We start from the raw sequence: 22377 nt of genomic DNA on the forward strand, positions 1-22377 counted from the left end.
GTCTCCGTAGACCAATAAACCTTTTTTCTTCATTTAAAGGAGAGTGGGATGTGGGGGCCCTTATTTGATCTTATTCGCTTAGTAGTTCGGAGAACAGGGTATCAGTGCATCGCACAGCGACTACGCTTGAAAACCTCCATTCAGCTGAAGTCATAAAACTTTTATAAATAAACAAAGAGACAATAGTTTGGGAGTGACACGTTGTGCGTGCAGTAGTTCGCACGCATTTACGAACACGCTTCAAAGAGATTTTATTTAATTTTGTTCGTGCCAAACAACTTTTAGAAGTCTTAGTTTGTTTGACACGTCATCACGTGACCACGTTGATTAGTCCGAACGGAGTTTCTTTATTCATGTCAATGGATGTTTTTATCGCCTTTCAGCTGGAAATGGACTGTTTAACGTGGTCGTTGTACATTACTAACACTCTGTGTCAGACCGATAAACCTTTTCTCCATTTAAAGGAGAGTGGATGTGGTGGCCTCATTTGATCTTATTCGGGCTTAGTAGTTCGGAGAACAGGGTATCAGTGAGTCGCACAGCGACGACGTTGGAAATTCCATTTCAGCTGGGAAGAAGTCATAAAAACTTCCCTTTAAATAAAACAAAGAGACACAGTTTGGAAGTGATCACGCGCGAGCGCGGGAGTAGTTTTTACGATTTATGAACACGCTTCAAAGATTTTATTTAATTTTGTTCGCGGTCAAACAACTTTTAGAAGTCTTAGTTTGTTTGATACGTCACGCAGACACGTGACCACGTGATTAGTCCGGAACGGAGTTTCTTTATTCATGTCAATGGATGTTTTTTATCGCTTTCAGCTGAAAATGGACTGTTTTAACGTGGTTCGCTAGACATAACATGACACTCTGTGCTGGGACCGAGCAAACCTTTTTTCTCTCCATTTAAAGGAGAGTGGATGTGGGTGGCCCTTATTTGATTTTATTCGCTTAGTAGTTCGGAGAACAGGGTATCAGTATCGGCAAGACAGCTACTTACGCTGAAAACTTCATTTCAGCTGAAGTCATAAAACTTCCTTTAAAATAAACAAAGAGACACAGTTTGGGATGACTTTCACGTTGAGCGGAGTAGGCTTACGCATTTATGAACACGCTTCAAAGATTTTATTTAATTTTGTTCGTGCCAAACTACTTTTAGAAGTCTTAGTTTGTTTGACACGCCATCACGTGATCACGCAGATTAGTCCGAACGGAGTTTCTTTTATTCATGTCAATGGATGTTTTTATCGCTTCTTCAGCTGGAAAATGGACTGTTTACTCTGTCGTTCAGGCACAATACTGACACTTCCGTCTCAGACGAGCAACCTTTTTTCTCCACTTAAAGGGAGAGTGGATGTGGTATACTCTTATTTGATCTGCTATTCGGGCTTAGTAAAGTTCTGAGAACAGGGTAACAGTATCGCGACAGCTACTTCATGTTGAAATCTCTACTTCAGCTAAAGTCTGCAAAACTTCCTAAATAATAAAACAAAGAGACACAGTTTGAAGTGATCACGCAAAGATGGGAGTAGGTTAATGCATTTATGAACACGCCTAAAGATTTTTTATTTTACTTTGTTCGTAAGGCCAAACAACTTATAGAAGTCTTAGTTTGTTTGGATACACGCCATCACGACCACGTGATCAATACGTGATTAGTCCGAACGGAGCTTCTTTATTCATGTCAATGGATGCTTTTTATCTTCTTCTTCAGCTGGAAATGGACTGTTTGTACCGTTTTCGTTAGATGGCATTACTGGACACTCTGTGTCAGACCGATAAATCCTTTTTTCTCTCCATTTAAAGGAGAGTGCATGTGTGGTTTTATTTGATCTTTTTTATTCGCTAGTAGCGTTCGGAGAACAGGGAATGATTGCACGAGACAGCGTACCACGCTGAAAAAAACATTTCCAGCCGAAGCCATAAAAAACGTCCTCTTTTAAATAAACAAAGAGACATAGCTTGGAGTGATCACGCTGAGCATGGGGGCGTAGGTTTACGATTTATGAACACGCTTCAAAGATTTTATTTTATTTTGTTCGTGTCATAACAATCCTTAAGAAGTTCAGTTTGTTTGATTACCGTCATCACGTGCAACCGACGACCACGCGGATAGTCCGAACGGAGTTTTTTATTCGTGTCACTGATGTTTTTATCGCCTTCAGCTGGAAATGGACTGTTGGTCGCGGTCATAGGCTACATAACTTGACACTCTGTGTCAGACCGGAGCAACCTTTTTCTCCCTCCATTTAAAGTGGAGAGTGGATGTGGTGTCTCTTTATTTGATCTTATTCTGGCTTAGTGAGTTCGAGAACAGGGTGATCAGGCACGCGACAGCGATTAATGCGGAAAACTACATTTCAGCTGAAGCCACAAAAATGTCCTTTAAATAAACAAAGAGATTATCGCTTATGTGATCACGTTGAGCCGTGGAGTAGTTTTTACTTATTTATGAACAGGCTTCAAAGATTTTATTTTATTTTGTTCTGTACAATAACAACTTTTAGAAGTTCCAGTTTGTTTGACACGCCTTCACGCGGGGATCAATGCGATTAGTCCGAACGGAGTTTCTTTTTATTCATGTCAATGGATGCTTTTGATCCGCTTCAGCTGGAAAATGGATCAAGCTTCATCGTGGTCGCTGTAATAATACTGGACACTTGCATCAGACAGAAACCTTTTTCTCTCAATTTAAAGGGAGAGTGGATGTGGTACTATTATATTTGATCTTTTATTCGCTAGTGTTCGGAGAACAGGGAATCAGTGTCGTACTACGACACGCTGAAAATTTCCCACTTCAGTTAAAGTCATAAAAACTTCTTTTAAATAAACACAGAGATACAGTCATGTTTGATCACGTTGAGCGTGAGTAGGTTTACGATTTGGTGAACACGCTTCAAAGATTTTATTTTATTCTTACTGGTACAATAACTTTTTAAAAGCCTTGAAATGTTTGACACGTCATCACGTGCACACGTGACGAGTCTGTCCTGAGTTTCTTATTCGCGCCAATGCATGCTTTAATCGCTCTTAAGTTGAAAACGGACTGTTTACCAACATAGTTGTACTGTACTGACACTCAAAGCCACCTACCGTAAACCTTTTCTCTCTCCACTTAAAGGAGAGTGGATGTGGTGGCTATTATTTGATCTTATTCTGGGCTAGTAGTTCTGAGTACAGTGTATCAGCATCGCATAGCCACCACGCTTGAAAACGCCATCAGAGCTGGAGCCATAAAAATGTCCTTTAATAAAACAAAGAGACACAGTTTGGAGTGATCATTGAGCGTGGAGCAGCTTTACGATTTATGAACATGCTTCAAAGATTTTATTTTATTTTTGTTCAGGTCAAACAACTTATAGAAGTCTTAGTTGTAACACACGCCAACACGTAATTGTTTGATTATTCCGAACGGAGTTTATCTAAAAATGTCAACAATGCTTTTTTATCGCTTTCCAGCTGAAATGTGGACTGTTTAACGTGGTTCACTACATAAGAATTTCTTCGTGTCAAATTAATAAACCTTTTCTCTCCATTTAAATATGAGAGTGATGTGGTGGCTCTTATTGAATCTTATTCGCCAGTAGCTCGGAGAACAGGGTATCAGTATCGTACAGCAATTAATGTTGAAAAAACTTGAACTTCAGCTGGAAGCCATAAAAACTTCCTTTAAATAAACAAAGAGACACAGTTTGGAATGATCACGCTGAGCGTGGAGTAGGTTTAAATACCTTATTTATGAACACGCTTTCCAAAGATTTTATTTAATTTTGTTCGTGCAATGAACTTTAGAAGTCTTTGTTTGATTGAGACGTCATCACGGGATCACGTGATTTCACGTGATTGTCCGGAACGGAGTTTCTTTTATTCATGTCAATGGATGTTTTTTTATCGCCTTCAATGGAAATGGACTGTTTAACGTGTTCGTTGTACACATTACTAACACTCTGTCTCAGACCGCAAACCTTTTCTCCACGCAGTTGAGAGTGGATGTGGTGGCCCTTATTTGATCTTATTCGTTTAGTAGTTCCGGAGAACAGGTATCAGCACGCATTGTGCCAATTGACCGACGCTGAAAACTCCATTTCAGCTGGAAGTCATAAAAACTTCTTTTAAATAAACAAAGAGACACAGTTTGAGTATTTACGTTGAGCGAGGAGAAGTTTACCATTTATGAACACGCTTCCAAAGATTTTATTTAATTCTTGTTCGTGGCAAAACAACTTTTAGAAGTCTTAGTTTGTTTGATACTGGTCATCACGTGACCACGTGATTAGTCCGAACGGAGTTTCTTATTCATGTCAATGGATGCTTTTATCGCCTTCAGCTGAAATGGACCGTTTAATATGTCTCGTTGTACACATAACTAACACTTCTGTTCCCAGACCGATAAACCTTTTCTCTCTCCATTCTCTCGAGAGTTATATGTGGGTGGCTATTCTGATTTGATCTTATCTCGCTTAGTAGTTCGAGGAACAGGTATCAGCAGTCGCACAGCGACCACATTGTTGAAATCTACCATTTCAGCTGAAGTCATAAAAACTTCCTTTAAGAAAACAAAGAGACACAGTTTGGAGTGATCACGCTGAGCGTGGGAGTAGGTTTACGACGCATGAACACGCCTTCAAAGATTTTATTTAATTTTTGTTCGTGTCAAACAACTTTTAGAAGTCTTAGTTTGTTTGATACGTCATCACGTGACCACGTGATTAGTCCGAACGGAGTTTCTTTTATTCGGCGTCAATGGATGTTTTTATCGCTTTCAGCTGAAAATGGATCCGTTTAACGCGGTTCGTTAGAAAGCAATACTAACACTCTGTCTCAGACCGGTAAACCTTTTTTCTCCATTTAAAGATGAGCAGCGGATGTGGTGATTCTTATTTGATCTTATTCGCTTAGTAGTTCGGAGAACAGGGCATTCAGTATCGCACAGCACACCACGTTGAAAACTCATTTCAGCTGAAGTCATAAAACTGCCTTAAATAAACAAAGAGACACAGTTTGGAGTGATCACGCTGGAGCGTGGAGTAGGTTTTACGATTTATGAACATGCTTCAAAGATTTTATTTTATTTTTGTTCGTATACAAACAACTTATAGAAGTCTTAGTTTGTTTGACACGCCATCACGTGACCACGTGGATTAGTCCAACGGAGTTTCTTTATTCATGCTCAATGGATGTTTTTTATCGCCTTCAGCTGAAAATGGACTGTTTAATCTGTTTGTCGTTGTACATTACTAACACTCTGTCTCAGACCAGTAAACCTTTTTCTCCATTTAAAGGAGAGTGGATGAGGTGGCTCTTTATTTGATCTTATTCCGCTTAGTAGTTCGGGAGAATAGGGTATCAGTATCGCATTGGTGACCACGTGTGAAAACTCCATTTCAGCTGAAGTCATAAAAACTTCCTTTTCAAATAAACAAAGAGACACAGTTTGGAATGATCACGCTGAGCGTGGAGTAGGTTTACGATTTAAGAACATCAGCTTCAAAGATTTTATTTTATTTTTTGTTCGTGGCCAAACAACTTTTAGAAGTCTTGGTTTGTTTGACACGTTTATCGCAAATCACGTGACCACGCGTGATTAGTCCAACGGGAGTTTCTTTATTCATGCGCAATGGATGTTTTTTATCGCCTTCAGCTGAAATGGACTGTTTAACGTGGCTCGTTGTACATTACTAACACTTCGTCTCCAGACCCATAAACCTTTTCTTCTCCATTTAAAGGAGAGTGATGTGGTGGCCTTTATTTGATCTTTATTCGCTTAGTAGTTCGGAGAACAGGGTATCAGTAGTCATATTAGCGCCACCACGTTGAAAATCTCCATTTCAGCTGAAGTCATAAAAACTTCCTTTAAATAAAACAAAGAGACACCGTTTGAATGATCACGTTGAGCGCGCGAGAAGGTTTTACGATTTATGAACACGCTTTTCAAAGATTTTATTTAATTTTGTTCGTGTCAAACAACTTTTTAGAAGTCTTAGTTTGTTTGACACGCCATCACGTGACCACGCGATTAGTCCGAACGAGCTTCTTTAGTCTTCATGTCAATGGATGTTTATCGCCTTCAGCTGAAATGATCTCATTTACCGTGTCAGGCGTACATAACCAACACTCTGTCTCAGACCGATAAACTTTTCTTCCATTTAAACGAGAGTAGGATGTGGTGGCCATTTATTTGATCTTTATTCGCTTAGTAGTTCGGAGAACAGGGTATCAGTATCGCATAGCTTACCACGTTGAAAACTCACACTTGAACTGAAGTCATAAAACTTCCTTTTTAAATAAAACAAAGAGGTATAGTTTGGAGGTGTTTAGGAAGGAGCGAGAAGCTTCATTGCGCATTTGCGAACACGCTTCAAAGATTTTTATTTTATTTTGTTCGTGTCAAACAAATCTTAGAAGTCTTGTAGTTTGTTTGACACGCCATCACGTGACCACGTGATTAGTCCGAACGGAGCTTTATTCATGTCACTGGATGTTTTTATCAGCTTCAGCTGAAATGCACGACTGTTTACCGTGGTCGCTAGGATACTTACTGACACTTTTGTGTCAGACCGATAAACCTTTTTTTCTCTCCATTTAAAGGAGAGTGGATGTGGTGGCCTCTTTTATTTGATCTTATTCGCTTAGTAGTTCCGAGAACAGGGTATCAGCATCGCACAGCTTACTACGTTGAAAACATCATTTCAGCTGAAGTCATAAACCTTCCTTAAATAAAACAAAGAGAAGGCGTTTGGGAGGGATCACGTTGAGCGGAGTAGTTTTTAATGTATTTATGAACACGCTTTCAAAGTGATTTTATTTAATTTTGTTCCTCAGGTCAAAACACCTTATGGAAGTCTTAGTTTGTTGTACGTCACCACGTGACCGCGTGATTAGTCCGAATGGAGCTTCTTTATTCATGTCAATGGATGTTTTTATCGCTTCAGCTGGAAATGGACTGTTTACCGTGGTCAAGTAGGCTATTACTGACACTTGTGTCAGACCGATAAACCTTTTTCTCTCTCATTTAGCGGGAGAGTGGATGTGGTGGCCCTTTATTTGATCTTATTCGGCCAGGTAGTTCGGAGAACAGGGTATCAGAGTCAGACACAGCCACTTCACGTTTGGAAACGCTATTTCAGGCTGAAGTCATAAAATGTTCCTTTAAATAAAACAAAGAGACAATCGCTGGAGTGACTACGTTGAGCGTGGAGTAGGCTTCACGATTTATGAACACACGCCAAAGATTTTATTTTACTTTTGCTCGTGGTCAAACAACTTATAAAAGTCTTAGTTTGTTTGATACGCCTTCACGTGATCACGCGGATTAGTCCGAACGGAGTTTCTTTATTCATGTCATTGGATGCTTCTCTATCGCCTTCAGCTGGAAATGGACTGCTTACCGTGGTCGCTAGGTTACAATTGACACTCTGTGTCAGACGATAAACCTTTTTTCTTCCATTTAAAGGAGAGGGATGTGGTGGGCTGGCTTTATTTGATCTATTATTCGCTTAGTAGTTCGGAGAACAGGCAGTCAGTATCGCAGATACACTCACGTTGAAAACTTCACCTCAGTTGAAGTCTGCAAAACTTTCTTTTAAATAAACAAAGAGACACACAGTTTGGATGGCGAAAGTTGAGCGTGGAGGTTTTTGCCGCATTTATGAACACGCCCAAAGATTTTATTTAATTTTGTTCGTGGTCCAACAACTTATTTAAGTCTTGTCTTATTTGATACGCCATCACGTGATCACGCGTGATTAGTCCGAACGGAGTTTCTTATTCATGTCAATGGATGCTTTTTATCGCCTTCAGCTGGAAAATGGACTGTTTTATCAGGAAGTGTGGTTAATTACTGAGCACTCTGTGTCAGACCGATAAATCTTTTTTCTCTCATTTAAAGGAGAGTGGAGGTGGTGGCCCTTATTTGATTTTATTCGCTTAGTAGTTCGAGAACAGGGTATCAGTGACTGCACGCGACCACGTTGAAAACTCCATTTCCAGCTGGTCATAAAAACTTCCTTTTAAATAAACAAAGAGACACAGTTTGAGGATCACGTTGAGCGCGGGAGTAGTTTTACGATTTATGCACGCTTCAAAGATTTTATTTTATTTGTTCGTGTCAAACAACTTTTAGAAGTCTTAGTTTGTTTGACACGTCATCACGTGACCACGTGATTAGTCCGAACGGAGTTTCTTTATTCATGTCAATGGATGTTTTTATCGCCTTCAGCTGGAAATGGACTGTTTAACGTGTTCGTTGTACATTACTAACACTCTGTCTCAGACCGTAAACCTTTTCTCTCCATTTAAAGGAGAGTGGATGTGGTGGCCCTTATTTGATCTTATTCGCTTAGTAGTTCGGAGAACAGGGTATCAGTATCGCACAGCGACCACGTTGAAAACTCCATTTCAGCTGAAGTCATATAAACTTTTTTTTTAAATAAACAAAGAGACACAGTTTGGAATGATCACGTTGAGCGTGGAGTAGTTTTACGATTTATGAACACGCTTCAAAGATTTTATTTAATTTTGTTCGTGTCAAACAACTTTTAGAAGTCTTAGTTTGTTTGACACGTCATCACGTGACCACGTGATTAGTCCGAACGGAGTTTCTTTATTCATGTCAATGGATGTTTTTTATCGCCTTCAGCTGGAAATGGACTGTTTAACGTGTTCGTTGTACATTACTAACACTCTGTCTCAGACCGTAAACCTTTTCTCTCCATTTAAAGGAGAGTGGATGTGGTGGCCCTTATTTGATTTTATTCGCTTAGTAGTTCGGAGAACAGGGTATCATCAGTATCGCACAGCGACCACGTTGAAAACTCCATTTCAGCTGAAGTCATAAAACTTCCTTTAAATAAACAAAGAGACACAGTTTGGAATGATCACGTTGAGCGTGGAGTAGTTTTACGATTTATGAACACGCTTCAAAGATTTTATTTATTTTTGTTCGTGTCAAACAACTTTTAGAAGTCTTAGTTTGTTTGATACGCCATCACGTGACCACGTGATTAGTCCGAACGGAGTTTCTTTATTCATGTCAATGGATGTTTTTATCGCCTTCAGCTGCTGAAATGGACTGTTTAACGTGTTCGCTGTACATTACTAACACTCTGTCTCAGACCGTAAACCTTTTCTCTCCATTTAAAGGAGAGTGGATGTGGTGGCCCTTATTTGATCTTTATTCGCTTAGTAGTTCGGAGAACAGGGTATCAGTATCGCACAGCGACCACGTTGAAAACTCCATTTCAGCTGAAGTCATAAAAACTTCCTTTTAAATAAACAAAGAGACACAGTTTGGAATGATCACGTTGAGCGTGGAGTAGTTTTACGATTTATGAACACGCTTCAAAGATTTTATTTAATTTTGTTCGTGTCAAACAACTTTTAGAAGTCTTAGTTTGTTTGATACGTCATCACGTGACCACGTGATTAGTCCGAACGGAGTTTCTTTATTCATGTCAATGGATGTTTTTATCGCCTTCAGCTGGAAATGGACTGTTTAACGTGTTCGCTGTACATTACTAACACTCTGTCTCAGACCGTAAACCTTTTCTCCATTTAAAGGAGAGTGGATGTGGTGGCTCTTATTTGATCTTTATTCGCTTAGTAGTTCGGAGAACAGGGTATCAGTATCGCACAGCGACCACGTTGAAAACTCCATTTCAGCTGAAGTCATAAAAACTTCCTTTTAAATAAACAAAGAGACACAGTTTGGAATGATCACGTTGAGCGCGGAGTAGTTTACGATTTATGAACACGCTTCAAAGATTTTATTTATTTTTTGTTCGTGTCAAACAACTTTTAGAAGTCTTAGTTTGTTTGACACGTCATCACGTGACCACGTGATTAGTCCGAACGGAGTTTCTTTATTCATGTCAATGGATGTTTTTATCGCCTTCAGCTGGAAATGGACTGTTTAACGTGTTCGCTGTACATTACTAACACTCTGTCTCAGACCGTAAACCTTTTCTCTCCATTTAAAGGAGAGTGGATGTGGTGGCCCTTATTTGATCTTTATTCGCTTAGTAGTTCGGAGAACAGGGTATCAGTATCGCACAGCGACCACGTTGAAAACTCCATTTCAGCTGAAGTCATAAAAACTCCTTTTAAATAAACAAAGAGACACAGTTTGGAATGATCACGTTGAGCGTGGAGTAGTTTTACGATTTATGAACACGCTTCAAAGATTTTATTTATTTTTGTTCGTGTCAAACAACTTTTAGAAGTCTTAGTTTGTTTGACACGTCATCACGTGACCACGTGATTAGTCCGAACGGAGTTTCTTTATTCATGTCAATGGATGTTTTTATCGCCTTCAGCTGGAAATGGACTGTTTAACGTGTTCGTTGTACATTACTAACACTCTGTCTCAGACCGTAAACCTTTTCTCTCCATTTAAAGGAGAGTGGATGTGGTGGCCTCTATTTGATCTTATTCGCTTAGTAGTTCGGAGAACAGGGTATCAGTATCGCACAGCGACCACGTTGAAAACTCCATTTCAGCTGAAGTCATAAAAACTTCCTTTAAATAAACAAAGAGACACAGTTTGGAATGATCACGTTGAGCGCGTGGAGTAGTTTTACGATTTATGAACACGCTTCAAAGATTTTATTTAATTTTGTTCGTGTCAAACAACTCTTTAGAAGTCTTAGTTTGTTTGACACGTCATCACGTGACCACGTGATTAGTCCGAACGGAGTTTCTTTATTCATGTCAATGGATGATTTTTATCGCCTTCAGCTGGAAATGGACTGTTTAACGTGTTCGCTGTACATTACTAACACTCTGTCTCAGACCGTAAACCTTTTCTCTCCATTTAAAGGAGAGTGGATGTGGTGGCCCTTATTTGATTTTATTCGCTTAGTAGTTCGGAGAACAGGGTATCAGTATCGCACAGCAGCCACCACGTTGAAAACTCCATTTCAGCTGAAGTCATAAAAACTTCCTTTTAAATAAACAAAGAGACACAGTTTGGAATGATCACGCTGAGCGTGGAGTAGGTTTACGATTTATGAACACGCTTCAAAGATTTTATTTATTTTGTTCGTGTCAAACAACTTTTAGAAGTCTTAGTTTGTTTGACGTCATCACGTGACTCACGTGATTAGTCCGAACGGAGTTTCTTTATTCATGTCAATGGATGTTTTTATCGCCTTCAGCTGGAAATGGACTGTTTAACGTGTTCGTTGTACATTACTAACACTCTGTCTCAGACCGTAAACCTTTTCTCTCCATTTAAAGGAGAGTGGATGGTGGCCCTTATTTGATTTTATTCGCTTAGTAGTTCGGAGAACAGGGTATCAGTATCGCACAGCGACCACGTTGAAAACTCCATTTCAGCTGAAGTCATAAAAACTTCCTTTTAAATAAACAAAGAGACACAGTTTGGAATGATCACGCTGAGCGTGGAGTAGTTTTACGATTTATGAACACGCTTCAAAGATTTTATTTAATTTTGTTCGTGTCAAACAACTTTTAGAAGTCTTTGTTTGACACGTGATCACGTGATTAGTCCGAACGGAGTTTCTTTATTCATGTCAATGGATGTTTTTTATCGCCTTCAGCTGGAAATGGACTGTTTAACGTGTTCGTTGTACATTACTAACACTCTGTCTCAGACCGGTAAACCTTTTCTCTCCATTTAAAGGAGAGTGGATGTGGTGGCCCTTATTTGATCTTATTCGCTTAGTAGTTCGGAGAACAGGGTATCAGTATCGCACAGCGACCACGTTGAAAACTCCATTTCAGCTGAAGTCATAAAAACTTCCTTTTAAATAAACAAAGAGACACAGTTTGGAATGATCACGTTGAGCGTGGAGTAGTTTTACGATTTATGAACACGCTTCAAAGATTTTATTTAATTTTGTTCGTGTCAAACAACTTTTAGAAGTCTTTGTTTGACACGTCATCACGTGACCACGTGATTAGTCCGAACGGAGTTTCTTTATTCATGTCAATGGATGTTTTTTATCGCCTTCAGCTGAAATGGACTGTTTAACGTGTTCGTTGTACATTACTAACACTCTGTCTCAGACCGTAAACCTTTTCTCTCCATTTAAAGGAGAGTGGATGTGGTGGCCCTTATTTGATCTTATTCGCTTAGTAGTTCGGAGAACAGGGTATCAGTATCGCACAGCGACCACGTTGAAAACTCCATTTCAGCTGAAGTCATAAAAACTTCCTTTTAAATAAACAAAGAGACACAGTTTGGAATGATCACGTTGAGCGTGGAGTAGTTTTACGATTTATGAACACGCTTCAAAGATTTTATTTAATTTTGTTCGTGTCAAACAACTTTTAGAAGTCTTAGTTTGTTTGACACGTCATCACGTGACCACGTGATTAGTCCGAACGGAGTTTCTTTATTCATGTCAATGGATGTTTTTATCGCCTTCAGCTGGAAATGGACTGTTTAACGTGTTCGTTGTACATTACTAACACTCTGTCTCAGACCGTAAACCTTTTCTCTCCATTTAAAGGAGAGTGGATGTGGTGGCCCTTATTTGATCTTATTCGCTTAGTAGTTCGGAGAACAGGGTATCAGTATCGCACAGCGACCACGTTGAAAACTCCATTTCAGCTGAAGTCATAAAACTTCCTTTTAAATAAACAAAGAGACACAGTTTGGAAGGATCACGTTGAGCGGGAGTAGGTTTACGATTTATGAACATGCTTCAAAGATTTTATTTTATTTTTGTTCGTGTCAAACAACTTTTAGGAAGTCTTAGTTTGTTTGATATCGCTTTCATCACGTGATCAGCCGTGATTAGTCCGAACGGAGTTTCTTTATTCATTTCAATGGATGTTTTTATCACTTTCAGCTGGAAAATGACCGTTTAACGTGGTTTTCGCTTGTACATAACTAACACAACTGTCTCAGACCGACAAACCTTTTCTCTCCTACTTAAAGGAGTATGGATGTGGTATTCTCTTATTTGATCTTATTCCCCTTTAGTAGTTCGGAGAACAGGGTATCAGCAGGTCAAGATAAAGACTACGTTGAAACTTCCATTTCAGCTGAAGTCATAAAACTTCCTTTTTAAATAAAACAAAGAGAGACAGCAGCTTGGAATGATCACGCGGAGCGCGGCGCAGGTTTACAAATCATGAACACGCTTTCCAGCGATTTTATTTTATTCTGTTCGTGCCAAACAACTTTTTTAGAAAGCTTAGTTTGTTTGACACGTCATCACGTGATCACGTGATTAGTCCGAACGTGCGGAGTTTCTTTTATTCATGTCAATGGATGCTTTTATCTTCAGCTGGAATGGATCGTTTAACGCGGTTCGCTGTGCCATACTAACACTCTGTCTCAGACCGGTAAACCTTTTCTCTCCATTTAAAGGGACAGTGGATGTGGTAGTCTCTTATTTGATTTTTATTCATTTAGTAGTTCGGAGAACAGGGTATCAGCAGGTCGCACAGCTAATGACTGTTGAAAACTCCACTTCAGCCGCTGAAGCCATAAAAACTTCCCTTTAAATAAAAACAAAGAGACACAGTTTGGAGTGACTACGTTGAGCGTGGAGAAGTTTTACGACGGTGAACACGCCCAAAGAATTTATTTTATTTTGTTCGTGCCAAACAACTTTTAGAAGCCTTAGTTTGTTTGACACGCCATCACGTGACCACGTGATTAGTCCGAACGGGAGTTTCTTTATTCATGTCAATGGATGTTTTTATCGCCTTCAGCTGGAAATGGACTGTTTAACGTGTTCGTTGTACATTACTAACACTCTGTCTCAGACCGTAAACCTTTTCTCTCCATTTAAAGGAGAGTGGATGTGGTGGCCCTTATTTGATTTTATTCGCTTAGTAGTTCGGAGAACAGGGTATCAGTATCGCACAGCGACCACGTTGAAAACTCCATTTCAGCTGAAGTCATAAAAACTTCCTTTTAAATAAACAAAGAGACACAGTTTGGAATGATCACGCTTGAGCGTGGAGTAGTTTTACGATTTATGAACACGCTTCAAAGATTTTATTTATTTTGTTCGTGTCAAACAACTTTTAAGTCTTAGTTTGTTTGATACGTCATCACGTGACCACGTGATTAGTCCGAACGGAGTTTCTTTATTCATGTCAATGGATGTTTTTATCGCCTTCAGCTGGAAATGGACTGTTTAACGTGTTCGCTGTACATTACTAACACTCTGTCTCAGACCGTAAACCTTTTCTCTCCATTTAAAGGAGAGTGGATGTGGTGGCCCTTATTTGATTTTATTCGCTTAGTAGTTCGGAGAACAGGGTATCAGTATCGCACAGCGACCACGTTGAAAACTCCATTTCAGCTGAAGTCATAAAAACTTCCTTTTAAATAAACAAAGAGACACAGTTTGGAATGATCACGTTGAGCGTGGAGTAGTTTACGATTTATGAACACGCTTCAAAGATTTTATTTATTTTTGTTCGTGTCAAACAACTTTTAGAAGTCTTTGTTTGACACGCCATCACGTGACCACGTGATTAGTCCGAACGGAGTTTCTTTATTCATGTCAATGGATGTTTTTATCGCCTTCAGCTGGAAATGGACTGTTTAACGTGTTCGCTGTACATTACTAACACTCTGTCTCAGACCGTAAACCTTTTCTCTCCATTTAAAGGAGAGTGGATGTGGTGGCCCTTATTTGATTTTATTCGCTTAGTAGTTCGGAGAACAGGGTATCAGTATCGCACAGCAGCGACACGTTGAAAACTCCATTTCAGCTGAAGTCATAAAAACTTCCTTTAAATAAACAAAGAGACACAGTTTGGAATGATCACGTTGAGCGTGGAGTAGGTTTACGATTTATGAACACGCTTCAAAGATTTTATTTAATTTTGTTCGTGTCAAACAACTTTTAGAAGTCTTAGTTTGTTTGACACGTCATCACGTGACCACGTGATTAGTCCGAACGGAGTTTTTTATTCATGTCAATGGATGTTTTTATCGCCTTCAGCTGAAAATGGACTGTTTAACGTGTTCGTTGTACATTACTAACACTCTGTCTCAGACCGTAAACCTTTCTCTCCATTTAAAGGAGAGTGGATGTGGTGGCCCTTATTTGATCTTATTCGCTTAGTAGTTCGGAGAACAGGGTATCAGTATCGCACAGCGACCACGTTGAAAACTCCATTTCAGCTGAAGTCATAAAAACTTCCTTTTAAATAAACAAAGAGACACAGTTTGAAGGATCACGTTGGAGCTGTGAGTAGTTTACGACGAGAACACGCTTCAAAGATTTTATTTATCTTTGTTGTGTCAAACAACTTTTAGAAGTCTTATTTGTTGATGACTGCCATCACGACCACGTGATTAGTTCAACGGAGTTTCTTTTATTCATGTCACGATGTTATCGCTTCAGCTGGAAATGGGACTGTTTAACGTGTTCGTTGTACATAACTAACACTCTGTCTCAGACCGATATAAACCTTTTCTCCATTTAAAGGAGAGTGGATGTGGTGGCCCTTATTTGATCTTATTCTCGCTTAGTAGTTCGGAGAACAGGGTATCAGTATCGACAGCGACCACGTTGAAAAACTCCATTTCAGCTGGAAGTCATAAAAACTTCCTTTTAAATAAACAAAGCAGACACAGTTTGGAGGATCACGCGAGCGTGGAGTAGTTTTACGATTTATGAACACGCCCAAAGATTTTATTTTATTTTGTTCGCGTCAAACAACTTATTAGAAGTCTTAGTTTGTTTGACACGCCATCGCGTGACCACGTGATTAGTCCGGAACGGAGTTTCTTTATTCAGCGTCAATGGATGTTTTTATCGCTCTCAGCTGAAATGGGACTGCTTTAACGTGTTCAAGTGTAAATTACAACACTCTCAATGTCAGGACCGGTAAACCTTTCTCTCCATTGAAAGGGAGAGTGGATGGGTGGCCCTTATTTGATCTTATCTTGGCTAGTAGTTCGGAGAACAGTGTATCAGTAGTTGAGTAATAAAGCATGTCACGTTGAAAAACTCCATTTCAGCCAGAAGTCATACAAATTGTCTTTAAATAAAACAAAGAGACACAGTTTGAGTGATCGCGCTGAGCTGGAGTAGGTTTACCGATTTGGCGAGAACACGCTTCTCCAAAGATTTTATTTTATTCTTTGTTCAGCCAAAAACAACCTATAAAAGTTCTTGTTTGTTTGACACGCCATCACGTGATCACGCGCATCACGTGATTAGTCCGAACGGGAGTTTCTTTTTATTCATGTCAATGGATGTTTCTATCGCTCTTCAGCTGAAATGGACTACATAACGTCATAGCTGTACATTACTGTAACACTCGGTGTCAGACCGATAAACCTTTTTTCTCTCCATTTAGCGGAGAGTGGATGTGGTGGCCCTTATTTGATCTTATTCGCTTAGCAGTTCGGAGAACAGGGTACTGTAGCATCGCGACAGCCACTACGTTGAAAACCTGATTTCAGCTGAAGTCATAAAAACTCCCTTTAAATAAAACAAAGAGACACAGCGTTTGGAAATGATCATGTTGAGCGTGGAGTAGGTTTTACGATTTGGCGAACACGCTCAAGCATTTTATTTATTTTGTTCAAATCAAAAAACAACTGTAAAAGTCTTTGTTTGTTTTGACACGTCATCGCGCGACCACGTGATTAAATTCGAACGGAGCTTCTTATTCACGTCATCGGATGTTTTTTAACGCTTTCAGCTGAAATGGACTGCTTAACGGTTTTCGCCAGATATTACTACACTCTGTCTTCAGACCGTAAACCTTTTCTCTCTCCATTTAAAGGAGAGTGGATGTGGTGGCCCTATTTGATTTTATTCGCTTAGTAGTTCGGAGAACAGGGTATCAGTATCGCACAGCGACCACGTTGAAAACTCCATTTCAGCTGAAGTCATAAAAACTTCCTTTTAAATAAACAAAGAGACACAGTTTGGAATGATCACGTTGAGCGTGGAGTAGTTTTACGATTTATGAACACGCTTCAAAGATTTTATTTAATTTTGTTCGTGTCAAACAACTTTTAGAAGTCTTAGTTTGTTTGATACGTCATCACGTGACCACGTGATTAGTCCGAACGGAGTTTCTTTATTCATGTCAATGGATGTTTTTATCGCCTTCAGCTGGAAATGGACTGTTTAACGTGTTCGCTGTACATTACTAACACTCTGTCTCAGACCGTAAACCTTTTCTCTCCATTTAAAGGAGAGTGGATGGTGGCCCTTATTTGATCTTATTCGCTTAGTAGTTCGGAGAACAGGGTATCAGTATCGCACAGCGACCACGTTGAAAACTCCATTTCAGCTGAAGTCATAACTTCCTTTTAAATAAACAAAGAGACACAGTTTGGAATGATCACGCTGAGCGTGGAGTAGGTTTACGATTTATGAACACGCTTCAAAGATTTTATTTAATTTTGTTCGTGTCAAACAACTTTTAGAAGTCTTTTTGTTTGACACGTCATCACGTGACCACGTGATTAGTCCGAACGGAGTTTTTATTCATGTCAATGGATGTTTTTATCGCCTTCAGCTGAAATGGACTGTTTAACGTGTTCGCTGTACATTACTAACACTCTGTCTCAGACCGTAAACCTTTTCTCTCCATTTAAAGGAGAGTGGATGTGGTGGCCCTTATTTGATCTTATTCGCTTAGTAGTTCGGAGAACAGGGTATCAGTATCGCACAGCGACCACGTTGAAAACTCCATTTCAGCTGAAGTCATAAAAACTTCCTTTTAAATAAACAAAGAGACACAGTTTGGAATGATCACGTTGAGCGTGGAGTAGTTTTACGATTTATGAACACGCTTCAAAGATTTTATTTAATTTTGTTCGTGTCAAACAACTTTTAGAAGTCTTAGTTTGTTTGATACGTCATCACGTGACCACGTGATTAGTCCGAACGGAGTTTCTTTATTCATGTCAATGGATGTTTTTATCGCCTTCAGCTGAAATGGACTGTTTAACGTGTTCGTTGTACATTACTAACACTCTGTCTCAGACCGTAAACCTTTTCTCTCCATTTAAAGGAGAGTGGATGTGGTGGCCCTTATTTGATCTTATTCGCTTAGTAGTTCGGAGAACAGGGTATCAGTATCGCACAGCCGACCACGTTGAAAACTCCATTTCAGCTGAAGTCATAAAAACTTCCTTTAAATAAACAAAGAGACACAGTTTGGAATGATCACGTTGAGCGTGGAGTAGTTTTACGATTTATGAACACGCTTCAAAGATTTTATTTATTTTGTTCGTGTCAAACAACTTTTAGAAGTCTTAGTTTGTTTGACGTCATCACGTGACCACGTGATTAGTCCGAACGGAGTTTCTTTATTCATGTCAATGGATGTTTTTATCGCCTTCAGCTGGAAATGGACTGTTTAACGTGTTCGCTGTACATTACTAACACTCTGTCTCAGACCGTAAACCTTTTCTCTCCATTTAAAGGAGAGTGGATGTGGTGGCCCTTATTTGATTTTATTCGCTTAGTAGTTCGGAGAACAGGGTATCAGTATCGCACAGCGACCACGTTGAAAACTCCATTTCAGCTGAAGTCATAAAAACTTCCTTTTAAATAAACAAAGAGACACAGTTTGGAATGATCACGTTGAGCGTGGAGTAGTTTTACGATTTATGAACACGCTTCAAAGATTTTATTTAATTTTGTTCGTGTCAAACAACTTTTAGAAGTCTTAGTTTGTTTGACGCGCCATCACGTGACCACGTGATTAGTCCGAACGGAGTTTCTTTATTCATGTCAATGGATGTTTTTATCGCCTTCAGCTGGAAATGGACTGTTTAACGTGTTCGCTGTACATTACTAACACTCTGTCTCAGACCGTAAACCTTTCTCTCCATTTAAAGGAGAGTGGATGTGGTGGCCCTTATTTGATCTTATTCGCTTAGTAGTTATCAGTATCGCACAGCGACCACGTTGAAAACTCCATTTCAGCTGAAGTCATAAAAACTTCCTTTAAATAAACAAAGAGACACAGTTTGGAATGATCACGTTGAGCGTGGAGTAGTTTTACGATTTATGAACACGCTTCAAAGATTTTATTTAATTTTGTTCGTGTCAAACAACTTTTAGAAGTCTTAGTTTGTTTGACACGTCATCACGTGACCACGTGATTAGTCCGAACGGAGTTTCTTTATTCATGTCAATGGATGTTTTTATCGCCTTCAGCTGGAAATGGACTGTTTAACGTGTTCGTTGTACATTACTAACACTCTGTCTCAGACCGTAAACCTTTTCTCTCCATTTAAAGGAGAGTGGATGTGGTGGCCCTTATTTGATCTTTATTCGCTTAGTAGTTCGGAGAACAGGGTATCAGTATCGCACAGCGACCACGTTGAAAACTCCATTTCAGCTGAAGTCATAAAAACTTCCTTTTAAATAAACAAAGAGACACAGTTTGGAATGATCACGTTGAGCGTGGAGTAGTTTTACGATTTATGAACACGCTTCAAAGATTTTATTTAATTTTGTTCGTGTCAAACAACTTTTAGAAGTCTTAGTTTGTTTGACACGTCATCACGTGACCACGTGATTAGTCCGAACGGAGTTTCTTTATTCATGTCAATGGATGTTTTTTATCGCCTTCAGCTGAAAATGGACTGTTTAACGTGGTCGTTGTACATTACTAACACTCTGTCTCAGACCGTAAACCTTTTCTCTCCATTTAAAGGAGAGTGGATGTGGTGGCCCTTATTTGATCTTTATTCGCTTAGTAGTTCGAGAACAGGGTATCAGTATCGCACAGCAGACCACTGAAAACTCCATTTCAGCTGAAGTCATAAAAACTTCCTTTTAAATAAACAAAGAGACACAGTTTGGAATGATCACGTTGAGCGTGGAGTAGTTTTACGATTTATGAACACGCTTCAAAGATTTTATTTTATTTTGTTCGTGTCAAACAACTTTTAGAAGTCTTAGTTTGTTTGATACGTCATCACGTGACCACGTGATTAGTCCGAACGGAGTTTCTTTATTCATGTCAATGGATGTTTTTATCGCCTTCAGCTGGAAATGGACTGTTTAACGTGTTCGTTGTACATTACTAACACTCTGTCTCAGACCGTAAACCTTTTCTCTCCATTTAAAGGAGAGTGGATGTGGTGGCCCTTATTTGATCTTTATTCGCTTAGTAGTTCGGAGAACAGGGTATCAGTATCGCACAGCGACCCACGTTGAAAACTCCATTTCAGCTGAAGTCATAAAAACTTCCTTTTAAATAAACAAAGAGACACAGTTTGAATGATCACGTTGAGCTGAGTAGGTTTACGATTTATGAACACGCTCAAAGATTTTATTTTATTTTTGTTCCTGCGGTCAACAACTTAAAAGTCTTTGTTTGACACGTCATCACGTGATCACGTGATTAGTCCGGAACGGAGCTCTTTTTATTCATGTCAATGGATGTTTTTAACGCTTCTTCAGCTGGAAAATAAAAATGGACTGTTTAACGTGGTTTTCATGCAGGCTATCATTAACACTCTGTCTCAGACCGGTAAACCTTTTCTCCATTTAAAGGAGAGTGGAGGTGGTGGCCCTTATTTGATTTTATTCGCTTAGTAGTTCGAGAACAGGGTATCAGTATCGCACAGCTTACCACGTTGAAAAAACTCCATTTCAGCTGAAGTCATAAAACTTCCTTTAAATAAACAAAGAGACACAGTTTGGAGTGATCACGTTGAGCGTGGGGTAGTTTTGCACGATTTATGAACACGCTTTCAAAGAATTTATTTTATTTTTGTTCGCGGTCAAAACAACTTTAAAAGTCTTTGTTTGACACGTCATCACGTGATCACGTGATTAGTCCGAACGAGCTTCTTTATTCATGTCAATGGATGTTTTTATCGCCTTCAGCTGGAAATGGACTGCTTAACGTTCGTTGTACATTACTAACACTCTGGCTCAGACCGTAAACCTTTCTCTGCATTTAAAGGAGAGTGGATGTGGTGGCTCCTTTATTTGATTTTATTCGCTTAGTAGTTCGAGAACAGGGTATCAGTATCGCACAGCTTAATTACGTTGAAACTCCATTTCAGCTGAAGTCATAAAAACTTCCTTTAAATAAACAAAGAGACAAAGTTTGGAATGATCACGCTGGAGCGATAGGTTTACGATTTATGAAACACGCCCAAAGATTTTATTTTTATTTTGTTCGTGTCAAACTACTTTTTAGTCTTAGTTTGTTTGACACGCCATCACGCGATCACGGATTAGTCCGAACGGGAGTTTCTTTATTCATGTCAATGGATGTTTTTATCGCCTTCAGCTGAAATGGACTGTTTAACGTGTTCGCTGTACATTACTAACACTCTGTCTCAGACCGTAAACCTTTTCTCTCCATTTAAAGGAGAGTGGATGTGGTGGCCCTTATTTGATTTTATTCGCTTAGTAGTTCGGAGAACAGGGTATCAGTATCGCACAGCGCGACACGTTGAAAACTCCATTTCAGCTGAAGTCATAAAAACTTTTAAATAAAACAAAGAGACACAGCCTGGAATGATCACGTTGAGCGTGGAGTAGTTTTACGCATTTGCGAACACGCTTCAAAGATTTTATTTAATTTTTGTTCGTGCCAACAACTTAGAAGTCTTTGTTTGATACGTCATCAACATACGTGATCACGGATTAGTCCGTAATCGTAGTTTCTTTATTCATGTCAATGGATGTTTTATCGCTTCAGCTGGAAATGGACTGTTTGATCGTGTTCTGTACATTACTAACACTTGTCTCAGACCGTAAACTTTTCTCCCATTTAAAGGAGAGTGGGATGTGGTGGCCTTATTTGATCTTTTATTCATTAGTAGTTCGGAGAACAGGGCATTTAGTAGACGACAGCGACTATCGTTGAAAACTTCTCCATTCAGCTAAAGCCATAAAACTTCCTTTAAATAAACAAAGAGACACTGGCTAATGACTACGCGAGCGTGGAGAAGTACGACATGAACACGCTTCAAAGATTTTATTTAATTTTGTTCGTGTCAAACAACTTTAAAGTCTTAGTTTGTTTGATACGCCATCACGTGACCACGTGATTAGTCCTAACGGAGTTTCTTTATTCATGCCAATGGATGCTTTTAACGCCAGCTGAAAAATGGACTGTTTAACGTGTTCAAGCAGGTTACTACTAACACTCTGTCTCAGATCGGTAAACCTTTTCCATTTAGCGAGAGGATGTGGTATCTGGGATTTGATCTTTTATTCGCTAGGTAGTTCGAGAACAGGGAACAGTGATCAGACAGCCATTCATCGTTGAAATCCTCCATTTCAGTTTAGTCATAAACTTCCTTTTAAATAAAAACAAAAAGACACAGTTTTGAATGACTGCTACAGCCGCGGAGTAGGTTTACTTATTTATGAACACGCCTGAAAGATTTTATTTTATTTTGTTCAGCCAAATAAATTTTTGAAGTCTTTGAGCTCGA

Source organism: Puntigrus tetrazona, chromosome 11 (genome assembly GCF_018831695.1).
Source record: "Puntigrus tetrazona isolate hp1 chromosome 11, ASM1883169v1, whole genome shotgun sequence".
In the NCBI taxonomy this organism is placed as follows: Eukaryota; Metazoa; Chordata; class Actinopteri; order Cypriniformes; family Cyprinidae; genus Puntigrus; species Puntigrus tetrazona.